At 38.5% G+C, this 19,518-nt stretch overlaps 1 protein-coding gene and 1 long non-coding RNA gene across 2 annotated transcripts in view; both read right to left on the reverse strand.

Moving 5' to 3' along the window:
* LOC121628724 (NACHT, LRR and PYD domains-containing protein 12-like) overlaps positions 1-19,518 on the reverse strand; it is a 2,607,341-nt gene that overhangs the window by 1,272,877 nt on the left and 1,314,946 nt on the right. The gene's annotated exons all lie outside the window — the stretch shown is intronic.
* On the reverse strand, positions 12,629-17,336 carry LOC121628787. The gene is made up of 3 exons (XR_006008263.1): positions 17,272-17,336; positions 16,903-17,001; positions 12,629-12,911 (listed from the first exon to the last, which is right to left on the reverse strand). It is a non-coding gene; the product is annotated as an uncharacterized LOC121628787 (long non-coding RNA).

Below are 19,518 nucleotides of genomic sequence, written 5' to 3' on the forward strand. Positions count from 1 at the left end.
AAACAACTTCGTCAGTTAAAGTTTCAGCATCGCTGTCCAGATGTGTAGCGACAAATGGTTGTTAATGAGGAATGGCCATTGTCCACCTGGGCAGAGCTCCGTGGACAGTTAACAATTACTTATTTTATAGTGGTCAGGAGGCCATTAAACTTTCATGACATGACTCATAGGGATGACATGACTCCCATGTCATCCCTATTTTATTCTCAAAAAAACATTAACAGCAAATCAGATGATGAGACATTTAACCATTTGTTTTTCTACGGTGATATAGCATGATGTAGCATCCCCTCTTCTTTTAGCAACTGTCTGTAAACTAATGGGAAGTCAAGAGACCAGTTGCTACTTCAATCTGCACCCCATATAACCCCACACTCATACCCTCCCCTGTGCCGTACCCACAAGCACTCACCATCACACAGTCACGTCACACATAACCCACCCACTATGTCCCGTGGGGGACACCCCAGGCGGACCAGAGGACAGCGAGCTCCAAGCACCCCCCATTGTACCCATTCTGGTCTGATACAAGATTCTAGCTGCTCTACAGACCTGGACCTTGGTTGCTGGATTTTTCCTTTTATGATGCTCCAGATGTTTTCTAATGGAGAAAGATCTGGACTGCAGCCTGCAACACAAAACATAGCACAGAGGGGCCATCGAGAGTCCTCAGACTCTCAGAATAAGGGGAACTTTTTGGCCATACTAGACGAAATAGCAAAGCATGACCAGTTTATTCAAAAAAGATTGGATGCATGTGGGAATGCTAAGTATACTAGTCACCAAATCCAAAACGAAATTCTTCAGGGCTTAGCTGAGATGGTACAGAGTGAAATCATAAAAGAAGTGAAAGAAAATGAAGTGTTCAGTGTAATTGCAGATGAAACAAAAGACTTGAAAAAGAAAGAACAAATGTCTTTGGTTGTGAGGTAAATATTACAATGGTGCCATCCATGAAAGTTTCCTATGCTTCCAGGCAGCTGAAAGCCTTGATTCAGCAGGTCTCAGTAAAATGATTGTCGACTGTCTAGAGAAACATGGTCTGGACTACAGAAATAACCTTGTGGGACAAGGGTACGACGGTGCATCTGTCATGAGCGGGAAACATTCTGGAGTCTCTGCAAGAATTCAAAGCAATGCCAGATTTGCATTTTACGTTCACTGTAATGCACATTGCTTGAATTTAGTTCTTGTTGATGCTACAAAAGCAGTGCCTGAGGCTGTTGACTTTTTTGCACTTCTGCAGCAGCTGTATAACTTTGTTTCTGGCTCCTATGTGCATCTAAAGTGGCTTGCAGTTCAGAAAGAGCTGCATCCACTGCAGCAGCCCAGGGAGCTACAGGCACTTACAGACACAAGGTGGGCATGCAGATACACAGCATGCCGTAATCTGAGAGACAGACTTCCAGCAGTTCTGAGACTGTTGCAGGATCTTGCACTTGAAAGACATGGAGAAAGGTCAGTGGAGGCAAGAGGTCTTCTTTCTCAGATAGATTTACAGTTCATAGGGCTTTTGGTTACCTTTTGTAAAGTGCTTGGTGATGCCAAATGTCTTTCTGACATGCTCCAGTCCAGCACTCTTGATCTAGCAAGGGCTGTGGATCTAGTAGGTGCTCTTACAGACACTCTTCAGGACTACAGAACTGAGAATTACTTTGGTGAACTATGGAAAGAGGTTGAGGAGCTTGCTGAGCAGTGCAAAATTGGTGTACAAACACATTCTAAAAGACATCCTAGAGTCAGCTCAAGATTTCTTGACTCACTGGTGTTGAGCACTGTAGGACAGAGAAACTGTGATGATGAGGGCTTCCCCAGATCACTCTTTTATCAGGTGATTGACTGTCTCATAACTGAGCTGAAGAGGCGTTTTTCAAAGAAAAGTTGTGAGATCATGCAAGGTGTGCAGTCTCTAAACCCAAAGAGTGCAACTTTTTTAAATGAAGAGCCTCTTTTTGCCTTTGCACAGACTTTTGAATCAGATTTAGGTGACCTCAAACATGAGGTTCACCAAACCAAGCAACTTCTTGACAGGAAAGTGAAAAGTGGATTAGACAGCCCATCTACTTTGCTTGATTTTATTGTGTTTCTTAAACCTTACAAAGAAGTTTTCCATGAGATATTCAGGCTTTGCAAGATTGCTGCTGTTACTCCAGTCAGCACTGCTTCCTGTGAGAGAAGCTTCTCTGCTTTGAAACTGATTCAAACTCACCTCAGGACAACAATGGCTGATGACAGGTTAAGTCACTTTGGAACTCTCAGTATCGAGTCAAGGAGGGCACGTGCCCTCAACATGGATGATTTTGTGGAACATTTTGCGGCTTCTCACCACAACCGTAGGATTATGCTTTTCTGAACCTGCATAAGGTAGTTTGGCACTTAGTGTCTCTGGTCATGACTAAACTCTTTAGTATGGTGTCAAATTATTTTATTATTGATGTGTGTGTGTGTGTGTGTGTGTTACACACTGTTTGTGTGTGTTTGTGTGAATTTTTTCTTGGAAAAATTGTTGCCAAGTTGTTTTACATTTGTACATTGTTAATAAACTGCAAATTATATTCACAAATCTCATCTCCTGTGTGCTTAGTATGTACATTTTAACATTTATTTACATCCAATTGAGATTGATTGGTCGAGAAACAAATTCATTGGCATAATCTGTGGACCCCCTGAAATAGCATTGGCCACCCTCTGGCCACCCCAAGGATAAAAGTCTAGCTCCGCCACTGACTGCAGGCAGGCCCGTTCAGCAGCCGGACTCTTCTCCCACAAAGCCATGCTTTTGTTATGGATGCAGTATGTGGTTTAGCACAGTGTTTCTCAATCCAGGTCCTCAGGACCCACTGCCCTTCATGTTTTAGATGTTTTTCCTACTCCTACTTTATTTAATCCAGAAGGGGTAAAGTATGGAAATATCTAAAACCTGCAAGGCAGTAGGTTCCAGGCAGTCCCAGTAACTATATGACTTTTTTGGGTAAGTAGTGCATTACACTTAAAATATCGGTAATCAAATGACTTTACTGGACTACAGTAACGTGTTTTTCTGCATTCCTTGAGCTGTGTTTGCCTGTGTGTAAAGTTTTGATCTGTTTTAAGTGGTACAAGTATGCATTGCCTGTGTGTGTGCTTGCCTGGGCACGTTGCCATAGAGATTGATTTGCGTGACGTAGCTGACCAAGAAAAATGGAGATGGAGATGGAGACAGGGGTTTTTGGTCAGTGGCGATATTCGGATTATTTTCCAGTTTCAGTCCAAACTTGTGGCGAAAGATCCTGCTTGCCGGTCAGTGGAAGGAGTCCTTCAGCAGCCGACCCGCCTAAACAAGCCAAGCTTTGTTCAACATTTCCTGGAGCGCAGCAGCGGGTAAGACAGAAATGAACAAGCTAGTTGCAGGTTCATTGTAGAAGACATGATCCCCCTGTCGACTAATAAATCACCCAGATTTAGAAAAATACTAGTTAAAATGATGAGACAAGTGTGCCCATTTCTTCCCACAGACAGGGATGTTGTTCTTGTGGTTTTAAAGCCATTTTGTTTACAATATACAGTAAACATTATGCAGTCAGGCAGTGATGATTCGGCTATGGTGTTTGTCCATGTCTACATGGTGAGTTAAAAAAAAATGGTAAAGTAATAAGTAGTGACGTTACTTTTCAAATGCAGTATCTAGTAAAGTAATTTCATTAAAATTCACAGGAGTAATGAGTAACTAGTAGCTAATTACTTTTTAACTACCCCAACACTGGTCCCAGGGAGCAGGATACAAAGACAACAAGCCCTGTCCAAGCCAAATGGATATAAGATTAGCTTAATCTTCTTATAGCACACAGCATACAGTAAATACAAGTACTTGATATAAATATGAGATCATTTTAGTTTAATCAGCTGCAGAAGATTTTTAATTTATTTGTAAACTGAATAACCTGATTGTCTACAGCTAACCTGGTATCATATTCTCAGTGATCATCTGGACATGATGGACCTGCTGCTGCTGCTCCGGAAAATGATGTTAAGCTTTGTTAATACTAATAAACACTGATTAAATTAAGAATTAAGCATTAAGTATAAGCATTGAATAAGTAATTCAATATATTCCATTCACAGATTTGTGTACTGCTGCTTTCACATATACAACGTTTACAGCTTGATCATTGAATTAACCTGCTTGAAGTAAAAGATCTTTTTATTCCAACATTAAATGTAACAAGATTTGGTTACAACAGAAATAATGTGGCACTGACTCGCTTATAAATGCCCACTTAAGTACAAACAGTTAAGTCATGTCGAACAAACAAAACAGGCCGAATAAAGTGCATTTTCAGCTCAGCTAATAACCAATCACAGAACACAAGTTATGGGTATTACAGCCAAATAACATAAATTGGCTGGAATCAAACACACTGGTAGTAAGTGCATTTATGTGCAGCTCTGAATACCAGTAATCCAACATCAAACTTTCCTGTAACTCCACCATATTCCATATTATTAACATATAAAAGCTGAACATCAGATTAAGTTGCTAAAAAAAAACAACAAAAAAAAAAAACACTAACACTAACATTTAAAAACTTCCTTCGATTCTTCAATAACAGGTAAAAGCACAAACATTTCCTCATAAACAAGACTTATAAAAAAAAAACAACTGTCAGTATCTTCTGCTAAACTGGAGAACATATTTTTAATACACAGAATAAAGTATTAACAATCAATATTTCCATGTTACTAACATGGAGTTTTGTTCTGATTACAGTTATACATGGTAAACACGGTGAAAATAACTTATGGGAGTGGGGAGGGGGTAAAGGAAACTTCTTAGTGTCCAATTAAATATGTGTAGATACGTTTTCAACTATCTTCTTGGCAGCTCACCTGGTAACAATAACTCACCCAAACACAACTCATCTGTGGGGTTCAGATTCTGAATCACTGCCCACGTCTTCCTGGACTACAAATGATCTCACCTACACACAACTGTAAAGGAGTTCAAGGCATTTTTAAATCTCAAATCTAACTATGTTTGTGAAGCCTTTCCGTCTTCATTCTTTTAAAACACATTAAATAAAAAGTGATCTACCTGCTGCTAGTTAACTACAATCTCCATCTTCCATTTCCATGCCATCTAATCTCCACTCATCTATTATTAAACAGACTTCTTCACACTCTCTATGAGTAATCCAACACCAAACTAGCTCAGAAAACTTTAATCTAGCCATAAACTGTAACTTAATGAAGTGTCTTGCTCTATCACTTCAGAAATTCAGTACAGGGATCAAATCTCAGAAACATAAAGAAAAGTCAAAGACAACACACTAAGTGTGACCTCAGCTGAGAGCCCAAACCAGAGATTAAATGTGAACTCTGTGAAGCTTGATCTGGAGATTTTTTAGTTTGGGGATTACATGATGGACTTTCAATGACAACACTGTGGGGGAACCTCTTCCAGGTTCTTTGCAGTGGGTCAGATTGTGTCTCTGTAGGCTCGTTGGCTGGCTGCAACTTCTTCCACACTGGTCACAGCTGTGAGGTTTACCATAGGCACAATGCTGAGGTGGCTGGGAACTGGCTCCATCTGTGTTGCTCTGCTTCTAAAACAAAGACACAATGACAAGGCAAGCATGGGTTTCCTTAGAAATTAACGCAAGAATCAACATGCTCACTTTGAGAACTGAGAACATTGTTTTTAAACAGCCACTGGAAAAATATGGAATTGCCACATTTGGAAGGTGTCCATTAGTTTTCTTCTACAGCATCTAACAGGTCAGCTCTGCAGGATGGATTCTTGACATGTAGATTTTTTTTCTTTCAGTTTAAACCTAAATTAGGCCTCTGGTTGAGATGTCCCTTTAGTTTGACATATCTTTTCTAAAGATTCTGTGGCATCGGTTGCTCTGTGGAGAGTTACATCATTATCATCCTGAAAAATGACCTCTTCATCACCAAACCTCCCTTTGACAGAAGGAACAAGACAGGTGTCCAAAACGTAGGTATGTTGACCAGTGAAGGTGAACAGCCCTACCGAGATGTTAGTGAGTCCATCTGCACATTTACTGTAGAGTTCATATGGCTGCCATCTCCCCAGGTCCTTTACCCGACATCAACCCTATCAGTGATGTTAATTTGCTGCTTTTCTACCTGCACACATCTTTGTTTTATTGTCCCTGCATCGAACCAAAGTTCTAGCACCATCTGCTTGTCCAGGGAAGACTGAATATCACTTTCATCCAGTCATCCAGTCCATGGCAGCTTGTCTTCAGCCCACCGTTACCTGGTTTTCTTCCATTTAGCTTTTAGTGAGGGTTTACTTTTCTGAATTGAAATCTCATTTCCTTCAGCTTCTTTCTTGTAGTTTGTTCCCAAACACTGTTTTTCTGTTTTTGTTGTTGTTGTTGACCATTTTCTATTTTTAGTCTATTTCTAGCTTTGCGTTTTCTATCCAACCTTGCTCTTTGATCCACCCGGATGTTTCCCTTTTACAACATTCCGATTTTGTTTTATTTGCTTCAAATGTTGGAAAAAGCTGGCTGGGAACAACCAACATCAATTGTCAAACTGAGACTTAAATAAACATCAGGAATAAATTTTAGTATTGTTTTCACAAAGGAATATATTGTAAAACATGTTTGTCAGTTGGCAGGTGCATCGACTCATCAAGCTCTGAAAGAAGTCTCTTTCACTGAAGATTCATTTGCAGACTGATTCCTAAAGTTTTATTCAGCTTAAAAAGAAGAAAAAGAAATGGCAATTTTTTGTTTTAAAGCAATAATGTTCTACTGCCAGATTGACTTTTGGTGTTTGATGTTTAAAGCCTGACTCAAGAAATAATAGGCACAAAATTTAACTTTTTATTGAAGTATAAAGTAAAAATAATGTGGGTATATTTATTTATAAGGTATCCACCAAGAGGCAGAGGACAAGACTGTATACAACAGGGTTTTGGGGAAGTTTTTACCATAAAGTGATGAAATAGGTCTCAGAAACAGGGTTAAGTTTTGTATTTTTCCTTTTCTGTTATTGTTGAATGAATGAACAAACAAACAAACAAACGTACAAGATTTCCAAAATTCTTTACCAGAGGATGTATGCAACTGACAAATTGTTTATTTTTATTTGATGAACCACAGTTTATTCTCAATATTTTGACTAAAATGAAAACATTCCACCAAATTTAACCAAGGCACTATGAAATTTTGTAAACTGATGTTGTTTAAACAAGATCATTCGTAAAAAAAATCATTAAACTTTTACATACCTCAGAGTGACTGAACTTGCCAGGTATCTTTCTGCTGTGGGTTTTTTGGTGTTGTTTTAGGGTATTTGAAGCTTTAAAGGTCTTATTGCATTCATCACATCTGTATGGTCTCTCTCCAGTGTGGATTCGTTGGTGGATTTTTAGGTCATGAATGTATCTGTAGGCTTTCCCACACTGAGAACAGTGGTGTGTTTTACTTCCAGAATGGATGTGCTGATGAGTCATTAAAGCTGCTTTTGAAGTAAAGTTCTTCTCACAGTGATCACAACTGAAGGCTTTAACTCCACTGTGGATAAGTGTATGTCTCATTAAGTTACTTCTCTGTGTAAAAGCCTTACCACATTCTTGACACAAGTGTGGTTTTAGTCCTTTGTGAATGAGCTGGTGTGTTTTTAAGGAGCTCCCATGGATAAAGGTTTTATTGCATTCATCACATCTGTATGGTCTCTCTCCAGTGTGGATTCGTTGGTGGATTTTTAGGTCACGACTGTATCTGTAGGCTTTCCCACACTGAGAACAGTGGTGTGTTTTACTTCCAGAATGGATGTGCTGATGAGTCGTTAACGCTGCTTTTGAAGTAAAATTTTTCTCACGCTGATCGCAACTGAAGGCTTTAACTCCACTATGGATGAGTGTATGTCTCATTAAGCTACGTCTCCGTGTAAAAGCCTTACCACATTCTTGACACGAGTGTGGTTTTAGTCCTTTGTGGGTGAGTTGGTGTGTTTTTAAGTAGCTCCCATCAGTAAAAGTTTTACAGCATTCATCACAGCTGTATGGCCTCTCTCCAGTGTGCAAGCGTTTGTGTATCGATAGGCGTGCTCTGCATCTGTATGCCTTTTCACACTGGTCACAGCTGTAGGGCTTCTGTCCACTGTGGATGTTCAGGTGTTGTTTTAAATTTTGTAATGTAGAGAAAGCTTTGACACACACATCACAGATGAATGGTTTTACTCCAGTATGACTCATTTTGTGTTGTTCGAGGTTTGACACGTTACGAAAGATCTTTCCACATTGGTCACAAAGGTGCATGTCCTGTCCAGTGTGGCGGAGTTTGTGATTTCTTAGGTTTGCTGATCGGTAAAATGATTGTCCACACTCCTCACAGCAGTAGGGTGTCCTTTTAGCATGGACATTCTGGTGTTCTTTTAAGCTACGTAATACAGCAAAGCTTTTTTCACACTTGTCACAGCTAAACGGCTTTTCTCCCGTGTGGGCACGCTTGTGTCCATTAAGGCTTATTGCGTAAGGAAACGTCTTTCCGCACTGGTCACAGCTGAAAGGTTTCTCCCCAGTGTGAATGCGCTGGTGCAACTTGAGCTGTGCTTTTCTGAAAAAGCCTTTCCCACACAGGATACACCCAAACGGTTTCACTCCAGCATGCGTTCCCCTGTGATGACCTAAACCACTTCTGCTAGCATATTTTTTGTCACATTGGTCACAACAGTAGGGTTTTCTTCCAGCATGGGTGTTCTGATGATCCTCTAATTGGTGCAATCTCAAGAAAGCCTTCTCACAATTATCACATTTGTACAGCTTTGGTCCATTGTCTGTGCACTTGGGTAAAATAATTTGTAAAGTTTTCTGAAAGGTGTTTCCACGCTGGTCAGAGCTCTGTAACATCTCTACATTTGCTGTTGTTGGGGGAGCTTCTTCATCATCCTGAAGGTGCAGAACACTCACTCCACTTCTGCTTCTTTGTTTCTGTGGTTACAAAGACAGAAACAGTCAGCAACTGAAAAAGTTGAACATTGAACAAGGTTGATCTATATATTATAATTAAATCCAGTTAAAATTTAAAATAAGTCCCAATGTAGTGATTTGGGGATTCCTCCATTAATGTGGTTACGGAGCTAGTCCAGAATTCCAAACCAGTTTTTCATACATATAAGGGCTAGATTTAAAAAAAATGGTTTATCAATTTAAATGGATTCAAATTAAATAAATCTCATATAAATTCATAAAACCTGGATATTTTACACGGAAGTACTCCCTTGTAATGGGATTACGTGTTTACGGTTTCTTCTCACTTAATTTGTGTGGTAACTGCAATTAAAAATTAAAAGCACCACCCAATGGAGCAAGATGATGAGAGGCTGATCAAATTATTTCTTCCTTTGCTTCCACAAGCACAAGAAGACACTGCACCATGATGGATGCCATTGTAGTTTTAAATCAGTAAACACCGACCATCAAAAGAATTCCGACCTGTTGAGTTTACCCACAGATACCACCTCGCTGCCACCTTCTGACTAGGAAGAGAAACTTTGAAATAAATGCGACATGGTCATTTAAAGTCACATTTCCTCTAGAACAGGTTATTATCAAAAAGTAAACAGTCTGATGCTATTTGTCTGATTTACATGATGGCATGTCATAGCTGCTCTGTCCACAGCAGTCAGCACACACACAGACATGTGCACGCACACACAGGTTTCTGTCAGAGGACAGAACGCACATGAAAAACACGTCAACCAGCTAAAAATCAGACAAAAATATGAGAGTTTTCTAATTTCTCTCAGGCAGGTGAAGATGAAGGCATTTTGGTCCAGGGAAGAGCAGATGGAGGATTCCTCCTGCTCCGGTGTTACACCGATAGCGTCACGGATATTTATTAATCATGGCTATTTATGAGCTGTATTACGGCTTTAAATTGACCCAATATTCTTTGTAGGTTTTATTAACATCAACACGTTATCTGAGATCTGGACTAAGAATATTTAGGGTGACTCCACTGAATGAGACAGTTTCATCAGGACATTTAAAAAAATTTTCTGGCCTGTGTTTTTTATTTTTTCATTTTTTTCCCCATCACAGCATTTTTGGCTATGAATCTGGGCAGGGGCGGATCTAGGAAAATATTGATGGGGTGGCAAAGGAGGGGCATGAAATTTTCAGGGGTGGCAACAGTAGCATAAGTGTCTGTGTGTGTGTATATATATATATATATATATATATACACACACACACACACACACTTATACACACATATACATACACAAACACCCTTGAAATGTCATAAACAAATAAATGAGAAATCATATTACATAATAAATATATGGATTTTCCATAGGAGTGAGTGTTTGTTTCTGTGATGGACTGGCAACCTGTCCAGGTGTACCTGCCTCTCAACTGCTAAGTGCTGGGATAGACTTCAGCTTCCCCGTGTCCCAGAAATGGACTGAGCAGTTAGGAAAATAAAATGAATGAATAAATGAAAGTTGGATCATGTATGCAGAAGATTTCATTTAATTTTGTATCATCTGAGACAGCAACAAAAAAAAACAACAAAAAAAAAAAACACACATTGTATTAAAATGTAGCCAAGAAGATGTATGGACAGAACTGTCACATAATGTACATAAATACATTGTATGTAAATAAATTTCAACTGCAATGAAGTATGGAACTTTACTTACTTAAGTAACCTAGTAGTTAAAATAACTGAAAACATTTTTCATAGCAAAAAGCAAAACTGTGCATTTTTTATACACACATTTTGACATATGGACATCACTTTAACCATTTAAAAAGCTCACCTATAAAAAAAGTTGTCACACCTATAACAGCTGAATGCACTGATTTCCATGCTGCTCAGCAAAACACTTTACAAATTTGTCTAGATCCAAAGCTTTAGTGCGTTTTCATTCAATGCTGAGTACAGCCAAACTAGATAGTCTCTTTTCTGTCATAGTAGACCACAAATAGTTCTTTATCAGCCTCAAAGTTGAAAAACTTCATTCACAGGATGCATTGCTCACTGGTAAAACAACTACTATTTTACACAATCTGAACAACTCATAAAAACATTCTGGTATGGGTCCAAAACCTGAGCGAACTCCATCAGAGTGATAGGACTTTTGTTTCCCCCCCTTTTGTTTCTGTCTAACACTCTCTTGAGTGCTTGAGATCCTCAATATTTTGACCCATAAGCTTCAGCCACAGAAGAACAGCCTCTTCTTTCAAAAACGTCGCACTCGATGGATTTAGTTCCAGTACACCTTCAATAATGTTACAATTTATGCTTGAAAATCGTCTTCCTATTTCTCCAATCATGTTATCCAGAACTGGATAATATACAGACATACAAAAAGTGTCTTTACTATCTGGAACTACACGCTGTCCCAAAGTGGAGGGGATGACACAATCCTGAAGCACCTTTGTTATTTGTCTTGACCTCTTTGGTTTCCTGTGAGTTATGTCAGTTACTTCATTCATATAAGTCAAGTGTTTCACTCCACATTTCATCAAAAGAGTCTTGACTACGGTACTGGACCAGTGTCTCTTTAAGAGATTCAATAAGATCAACAACTTTAGAATAATCCACTGTTTTAGACTGGAGCATGTCTGATAAAAATTTGAAAACTCAAGACCTTTTGGAACAAAACAAGAGATCCAGCAAAATTCAGATCAATCTGAGCCAATATCCCTCTTGCTTCAATAGCTCTTTGTGCATGGTTTTCAGATGCAATTTCTTCAAGCACCTGCACTATTGCAGGCAACCTGTCCATAACATTACGACATGCTATGTGTCTGCAGGCCCAGCGTGTGTCACTTAGCTGTTAGAGCTCGCTTGGTGCACCATCAAACATCTCCCGCTGCACCTCCAGCCATCTGCTATGTACACATGAGCCAGATATGAATACATACATTCTTTCTAATGAGAAGAAGTTTCCTGCATCCGACACACTCTTTACAGAGTCTACTATGACCAAGTTTAAGCAGTGTGCACTGCAGTGAACACAGAAGGCGTGTTTAGCAACGCCTTTATGACACCTGCATGTTCTCCGCGCATCACTGCAGCCCCATCATATCCCTGGCCTTCAACATTTTCCTTATACTCCAGCCCATGCTTCTCAAGAAAGCTTATAATCTTGCCACTTAAGGCTGTAGCATCCATGTGTTCTGCCACTTCAAACTCAAGAAAGCTTTCATGAACCACACCATCGTAGTAGTATCTGAGAATAAAGGACATTTGCTCTTTTTTCTGAACATCTTTAGTTTCATCCACAATCACTGAAAACTGCTCTTTCTAACCTCTTGAATGATTTCCTCTTTAACCATTGCAGCCGAGAATTCAAGTATTTCATTTTGGATAGTTTTACTAGTGTATTTTGCATTTTTAGCTTGTTGTTCAAGTCTTTTTTTAAATCACAGGGTCATTGTTACCCAGCTAATTTAATACAGGCAGAAAAACACCCTCACAGGAGATTCTCTGTGACCCCGCTGAGCTATGTTTCCTGTGGCAGTTGGAACGAGGATCTCAGCTAGTGTTTTAATGAAGTACTGATTTTCCAACACTTTTTTTCTTATTTTGCTCGTTCAATAGTCCCAACATTGAGGTATTTTTGTCTGCACTTTTCTTGTTCTCTGTCCATGCAAACATTGCATTTACATGAGAAAAGAAACCACTGTCTTTCATTGTTGCCTTTTTCCAATTATGATACCCCTCGAGTGAGGTGAAAACAGTCCTCGGAGCATCGGGGAGGGAAAACTGCCTACAGGCAAAACAATAAGCTGCATCTTTTAACTGTGAGTACTCCAGCCAAGGGTTGGATTGGTACCAGTCACTGCGGAAGCTTCTTCTGGCCCCTCCTTGGAAAGTTTTTGGGAAACTCTCCCGTTTAGGTTGTGCGGGCCCCCTCCCACCAGGACTTGGATATGTCTATAAGATGGATAATATAACAATAAATAAAAAGTATTTGAGATAATCATTGGTTAAATAACTATCAGACTGACTTTGTGTTCACTCTATAATATTTTGTCCTATGAAGACATTTTTAGGTAAATTTGTTTAATCATGGAATTTAACTTAAGCTCAGTTTCCATACCTTGTGGACCAGCTCGACTAGAGATGTTTGACGGCTCAGATGAGCCCTGTATGCTGTCTCCTCTCTCACTTTCTCCTTCCTCATCTAGGTGCAACTCTCCCTCTTCCATGTCTTCAGTGCTGTGATCTTCTACCTCTTCCTCTTCTCCTTCATCTTGTTCTTGCATTATCTCACTGTTACATTTGTGTTCTTCCTCTCCTTCCACCTCATCTCCTCCATCAACCTCCCTCTGTTCATTAATTTGTGTCTTTTCTCTCTTGTTTCTCTTTGGTATGAAAAAACTAGAAATGTTCTCCTTTCTCTTCATTTCTGTAAGATTTAAAGCAACATTAAAACGTTTTCCTTTACAAATGTTTAATCATATTTGTTTTTATATCCTACACAGATTAACTTCAGACCTACAGAAACATTACAAGTAGAGAAATGGTGCTAATTTTTATCCTCTCAAACAACTGTCAGGAACTATTAGGGCCAAGTTTTCATTATTGTTCCATTTTATCGAGCTGTAGAAATTTTGTTTTTACCTCTCTTCTTCCGTGCTTCTGACTTCTGTCCAAGTAGCCTCTGCCTTGCTTCGCGCCACTGGAAACAAAGCAGTTTCCGGCCGCTGAGAATTATGTCATCGTGCTGCATTCAAGACTGTGGGAGATCGGAGCTTCACGCTCGGAAGTGTCCCATTGATGCGATAACTATTTCTTGATTTTTGAGTTGCCAGCTGGGGTGGCAAAGCTTTGTGTTAGGGTGGCAATTGCCACCCCAGTAGATCCGCCCCTGAATTTGGGGAAACATTGTATTGTTCTGGTATTTCAGAAATGAATGTAGTAGGGCTGGGCAATTAATCGAATTTTAATCGCAATTACGATCTGGGTTCAGAACGATCATAAAAATGAAATGGTCCGATTATTTTTTGCCCTTCGATTTGTGCTGTTTTCAAATCAAGCGCAGCTGTCATTGCAGGGCTTTGCTGCAGACTCCTCCCACTGCCCCGAACGCTTTAGTTTTATTCAGAACGAGTTGCAGACACCTGGACACACGGGAGGCGGCGTCGCTCCTTCTCCATCATTTTCTATGTAAACTGGCGCGAGGAAGTGAAAATCGCAGGCGACAGTCGTACATGTAAAATGTTGCGTTCGTGCACGCAGACATGCACACGGGGGCTTACGACGCAACACAAAAAAATAGAAAAATGTTCAATTTTTGTGAGTCGCAACTAAATAATCCACCAGCTCCCAGAGTCACAGAGAGACAAACGTTATAAACAAACAGAACTTTTTTCTCAATTAACACAGTGAACAATCCGGGATTTAAGAAACTCATCAACACTTTGGACAAACAGTATCACTGCCATCTTGTCTCCATTTTAGTGGACTGTCTCTTTCTTCCCTGTATGATGAGTGTAGTGAGGGTGTTGTGAAAGACGTGGTGACAGTCTGATGTTTCGCCACCGCTACGGACCCGTGGTCAAGCCGCACCAGAGCCGTATAGAAATATCGCGGTACATTTTATTGACGCAGATTTCAACGTGAAAACGAAATGTCTCCAGACTATTTTTTTCCAGATCACACCAGGCGGAACATAGCTGCTGGTCTGAGACAAACAATAGCTATGGGGACCTGGTGGAAAGAAACTAGTCGGCATTACCACAGTAAACTAAACACTTCAAATGTCATGTAAATGCTCTCAGTGTTTAATAAACAATATTAATCTGCGAATATCTATAATATTAAAAAATTAGGGGATGTGAGACAATTAGTTGTAAAAGAATTGCTTTTTGAATTGGATTTAATTGAAGTCAGATCAAAATAGGCTGTCGTTATTCAAATAAAGTCATGCTTTAGAAATTAAACGTCCATGAATGTCTGTCTGTGTATTCTGTGTTCATGATAAAAAATAATAAAGTCAGACAAAGGATGGGTTCTCGTCACATTTTAAACCTAAATGTGGATCAATTGTCCATAAATGATCAAAATGATGTGATAAAAACACCTGAGCAATGAAAAAACAAAATGTTTTAAAAGTCCAGATGAAAACCGTTTTATTCAGCACAGTCGCTCTAAATATTTTGAAATTTCAGATTTTAGATAATTAAATTAATAAAAAAAAAAAAAATTGTTAATAAAAACTAAAAAATTTTGGATCCATTTTAAGCCATAATACAACTCAAATTATTACAGTGATGGTAGATTCAGCTTGTTCAGCTGTGCGCATTCCCATGATGGACATGAAGTTCTTGGCGTAACACCGGAGAAGGAAAAATACTCCGTCAACTCGTCACTGGAACGAGAGCGCTTCCATCTTCACCTCTCTGGGAGAGTTTTTTTTAAAAAGTTAATATTTTTGTGTAATTTTCAGCTGCTTGACGTATTTTCTGCTTCTTCTGCTTTGTCTTTGTCCATTGTAGTGGCATCAGGGCGTAACTCCACCATGGACATGGAGAGCAGCTATGACATGTCGTCATGTAAATCAAATAAATAACTGTTTAGTGTTTTAAATAAAAGAAAAAGTTTAAACCTGTTTTAGAGGGAAGGAAACCTTAAAGTACTTCTGTTGTGAAGAAAATCAGAGCAGCCTCCATCACAGTCACCCTGTTTGTTTGAGCTGCACCTGGAGGCTGTCCTGAAGATCTATGAAAGGAAAAAAATAAAAACAAAAACACAATAAAAACAAAAGCTACCAAAAAGGTAGCGTGTCTTAAAAATAAATAAATAACCTGGTTGAGCAGCCATAAATATGGCACATTACACAGCCAGAGAGAAGCTGCCTTTCACCAAATTAAAGTCCAAGTAGGTAATCCTCATTATAAAGAGATTGGACTAAATTTAAATCTGAGGGAAGGAAGTTTGGACCTTTAGTTAGACTGAATTTTTTTAAGCTGGTACCTTAAGCTTGTTTTTGAATATTTTTTTTCTGCTTAACATTTGTTCTTAAAATAAAATCATGTTCCCAAACTTAATTCTTGTTGACAATAGTTTAAATAACCATCAGTAGCTCCATTTACATGAAGCACTTTTAATCCACGTCCAGTCAGAATAACAAAACAAATCGGGCCTGTGGTGGATACGTTTTTGTTAGAAACTGAAAGAGTGAAGGATTACTGAACATTTTGACGGTTAAAAAGTTTCAAATAAAAAAAGAAAACACTTATTTTTCCCTACTAATAGGCACCACATGTCAAAAGCGCTACGATTGTATTAAATCTTTCCATCATGTCAATACAAGTGATCAGATCACTCCATGTAAACATTTCAGCAGGAATGTCCATTTATATTTATTCAATCAAACAGATTAAATATTTGTCCATGTAAACGTAGCTTATGTCTGTGGGTGATGATAAAAAAGGTGGGTTCTTTAATTTTCCTGAAAAGGAAAACTCAGCTATTTTTATTTTACCAGTCATTTTAATTTCGCTTTAACTGAAAGCAAATAATGAAATATATATATATATATATATATATATATATATATATATATATATATATATATATATATATATATATATATATATATATATTTAATAACAAAACTAAATGGTAGAAATGGGTAGAGAAGAGTCTTCATGTATCCTGAGGGATCAAGCCTAAGCTCCAAAACTTTAGTGAATATGTAACCCTGGGTATACTGAACAAGATATGTTTTTATTTTTGTCCATGGCTTGGACCTTTTAGTACCTGAGAACATCTTTATTTCCTATGCTCAGTGTTGAAATTTATTAGGAAAAAAAATGTACTTTAAAAAAATAAAACTAGGAGATAAAATAGACCAAAATGAAGTGATAGCATTTGCCTCCACTGTAGAGAAGACCTGCCAGTTTCATCTTTTTCTCACCTTTTTTGAAGAAGCCATTGTGTTCGTGTAGAGGCAAATTGAGGTAAAACGGCTACTAACGGCTCCTCTTCTGTCAGATGCTGTAAATCCAACAATCACCTGTAACATCAGATCTTTATTAGCTTCTATCCTGACCTAATATTTTCACCAGGCAGACAGATTTACAGTGAAACTCTGATTTGTTTTACTCAGGATGCATTTGTAAACTTAATGTTACACCTCAGAGCTAACAAACCTCCGTGTAGCCTAGCATGCTAACTTGTTTATCATCACAGTAAATACGCTGATTAGCTGAATGGAAAACACGGAATTCTGGAGCTAATGAGCTAAGCTAAAGTTAACTTATGCTAATGTTAGCTTGGTTCTTACCTGCGAGCCGAGGACAGATGAGAGAAACTGTTATGATGCAGGAAGATTTTTTCTAATTTAGCTGAGGTCTTTATTTGATCCAACGTGCTCCAGCGGGAGTTTTAAGGCCCGCCCCCTCACAAATCACGACCAACCCAGGACTACAAGAGGGACGTCGTAAAGACAGAATAGACAGAGCCACATCCCTGATCTGCCATCTAATTCTTGTGTTTCTTCCAGGTGTATCCTCTCCAAAGCTAGTGGTCCAGAAGAGGAGCAGACTAAAGCCAAATTTTAAAAAAATAAAAATCTATGACTTTAGAATTTGCACAAACCTTGTATCAAATTTTAATTCAATACGGCTATTTATAAAATAACAGTTGCATTAACACCCTTTCTCTCCTACATTTCCCCTTTAAAAACTCTAAGTTTGTCCCTTCAGTGCTGAGTTTTATTAAACACTGAGTCAAAGATGAGACAAGGAGCTGCATGACATGAGGTTGTGAAGCCTTGTCAACGCTTCCCCTCAAATGCACCACACACAGGCAGCCAGCAGATGGAGCTCTTTAATGTATTAATGTTCTGTTGAGGGTGATTCTTGTGCAGTAAGCATCACTTAATCAGAAAATTGTGAACTGTGAGCAGAACTGTGGCCACACTCAGCTAAACCCCAGACCCAACAAATCAGGAACACTGAGCATCATTTCCACCATCAGCTCACACAAACATACTTCAGTCATATGACAGGACTCTTTAAACACGTATTAAATTTAAAATATGTCAGCAAGAAGCACTCCCTGCACCAAACTAAGAGATCAGACTGTTTCTTAAAAGGTGAATATTCTTTATCTGAGACTGTTGAATATATCAAAATATAAAGGAAATAAATCCTCTGGTAATGATCACATGATTTGGGAATTTTATTATACATTGAGTTCTAAATGTGCTCCATTCATACTGACCATGTTCAAAGAATAAATCCAGTAAGACAAATTTCCTAATACACTAAAACAAATGATGATTAATTGAGCTCCCGAACCAAAGACACCCTGCTGTTTGATCTAATATAACACAGGTTGTAAAATTATTAATTCCTTATCAATGACAGTGTTTAATCTATTGTATTAATTTTACTATAAAACTATAAATGGCTGATTTCTGTATTTTATTGGACAGAGAAAAATTTTTAATCCAGTTTCAGCCCTTCTAGTCTTAATGTTAAAATATAAAATAAATTTTATCTCGTTGCACCAGTTGAACCACCAGCAATCCAGTTTCATATTGTTTTTAATTCTTGTTTTATAAACAACATAAAAAAGTTTGACTTGAAATGGTACAAATTTAAAACGTATTAATGCACATAGAAGTTATAGATTAAAAACTCACCATCCAGCAGCAGTTTCTGGTCTGAACTGATGAACTGGCCGAGTAAACACTGCTGAACTTTCCACCCTTATAATAAAGTCTAGCAATCTATCATACAGTCAGGTGTGTCTGCAACATGAATCATTTCATCCTCCCGTTTCTCTCTGAGGAAAAGATGCTTTCATCAATAAACCTAAATCAATTGATCACTTTAAGTTCTTGGTCCTGGGTGGTCTCAGTTTACTTCCTACTTCAAACTGTCTTTATAAAGTGGACGTGAAATGTCCCTTACCCTAAAAGAGGAAACACAAGGTTCATCTTAAGTTTTAGAAAAGTTAAAAGAGCATCTGAAAGGGTTACAGCGCCTCTAACAGAGGATCTGAAAATGAATAATAAATAAAATCTAATGAATACTAGCAAACATATCAGAGAAGATACTGAACATGCTGACAGTCGTTCAGGAAAGAAGCTCGTCTGCTTGGTCTTTTTTCTTCTGTATACGAGCTAAACACATCACCACATCACACCTGTTTTGGCTTCTTTCCACTGACTCCTTGTTTAGTTTAGAGTTGATTTTAATGTTTTTATTGTTTGTTTTTATGTTTTTAAACAGGTTGAACCCCTGTTATCTCTGATTTTCACATAGCTCCCTTTACATCAGGGACCCTTTAGCTCTGGTCCTCAAGTCCCACTGTCCTGCAGATGTTTGCTGTTTCCCTATTCTATTCTATTCTGCAGTCATCTAGCAGACACTTTTATCCAAAGCGACTTACATTTGAGAGTTAGAACAACACAAGCATGAATTCAAACAAGATGGGACGTCATAATTAAGTGATAGTCAGACTGCTTCGAGTCCAGTTGGACCCAGGTGTTGTCATGTAGTGCTAGAGGCAGTGCATATTT

Source organism: Melanotaenia boesemani, chromosome 18 (genome assembly GCF_017639745.1).
Source record: "Melanotaenia boesemani isolate fMelBoe1 chromosome 18, fMelBoe1.pri, whole genome shotgun sequence".
In the NCBI taxonomy this organism is placed as follows: Eukaryota; Metazoa; Chordata; class Actinopteri; order Atheriniformes; family Melanotaeniidae; genus Melanotaenia; species Melanotaenia boesemani.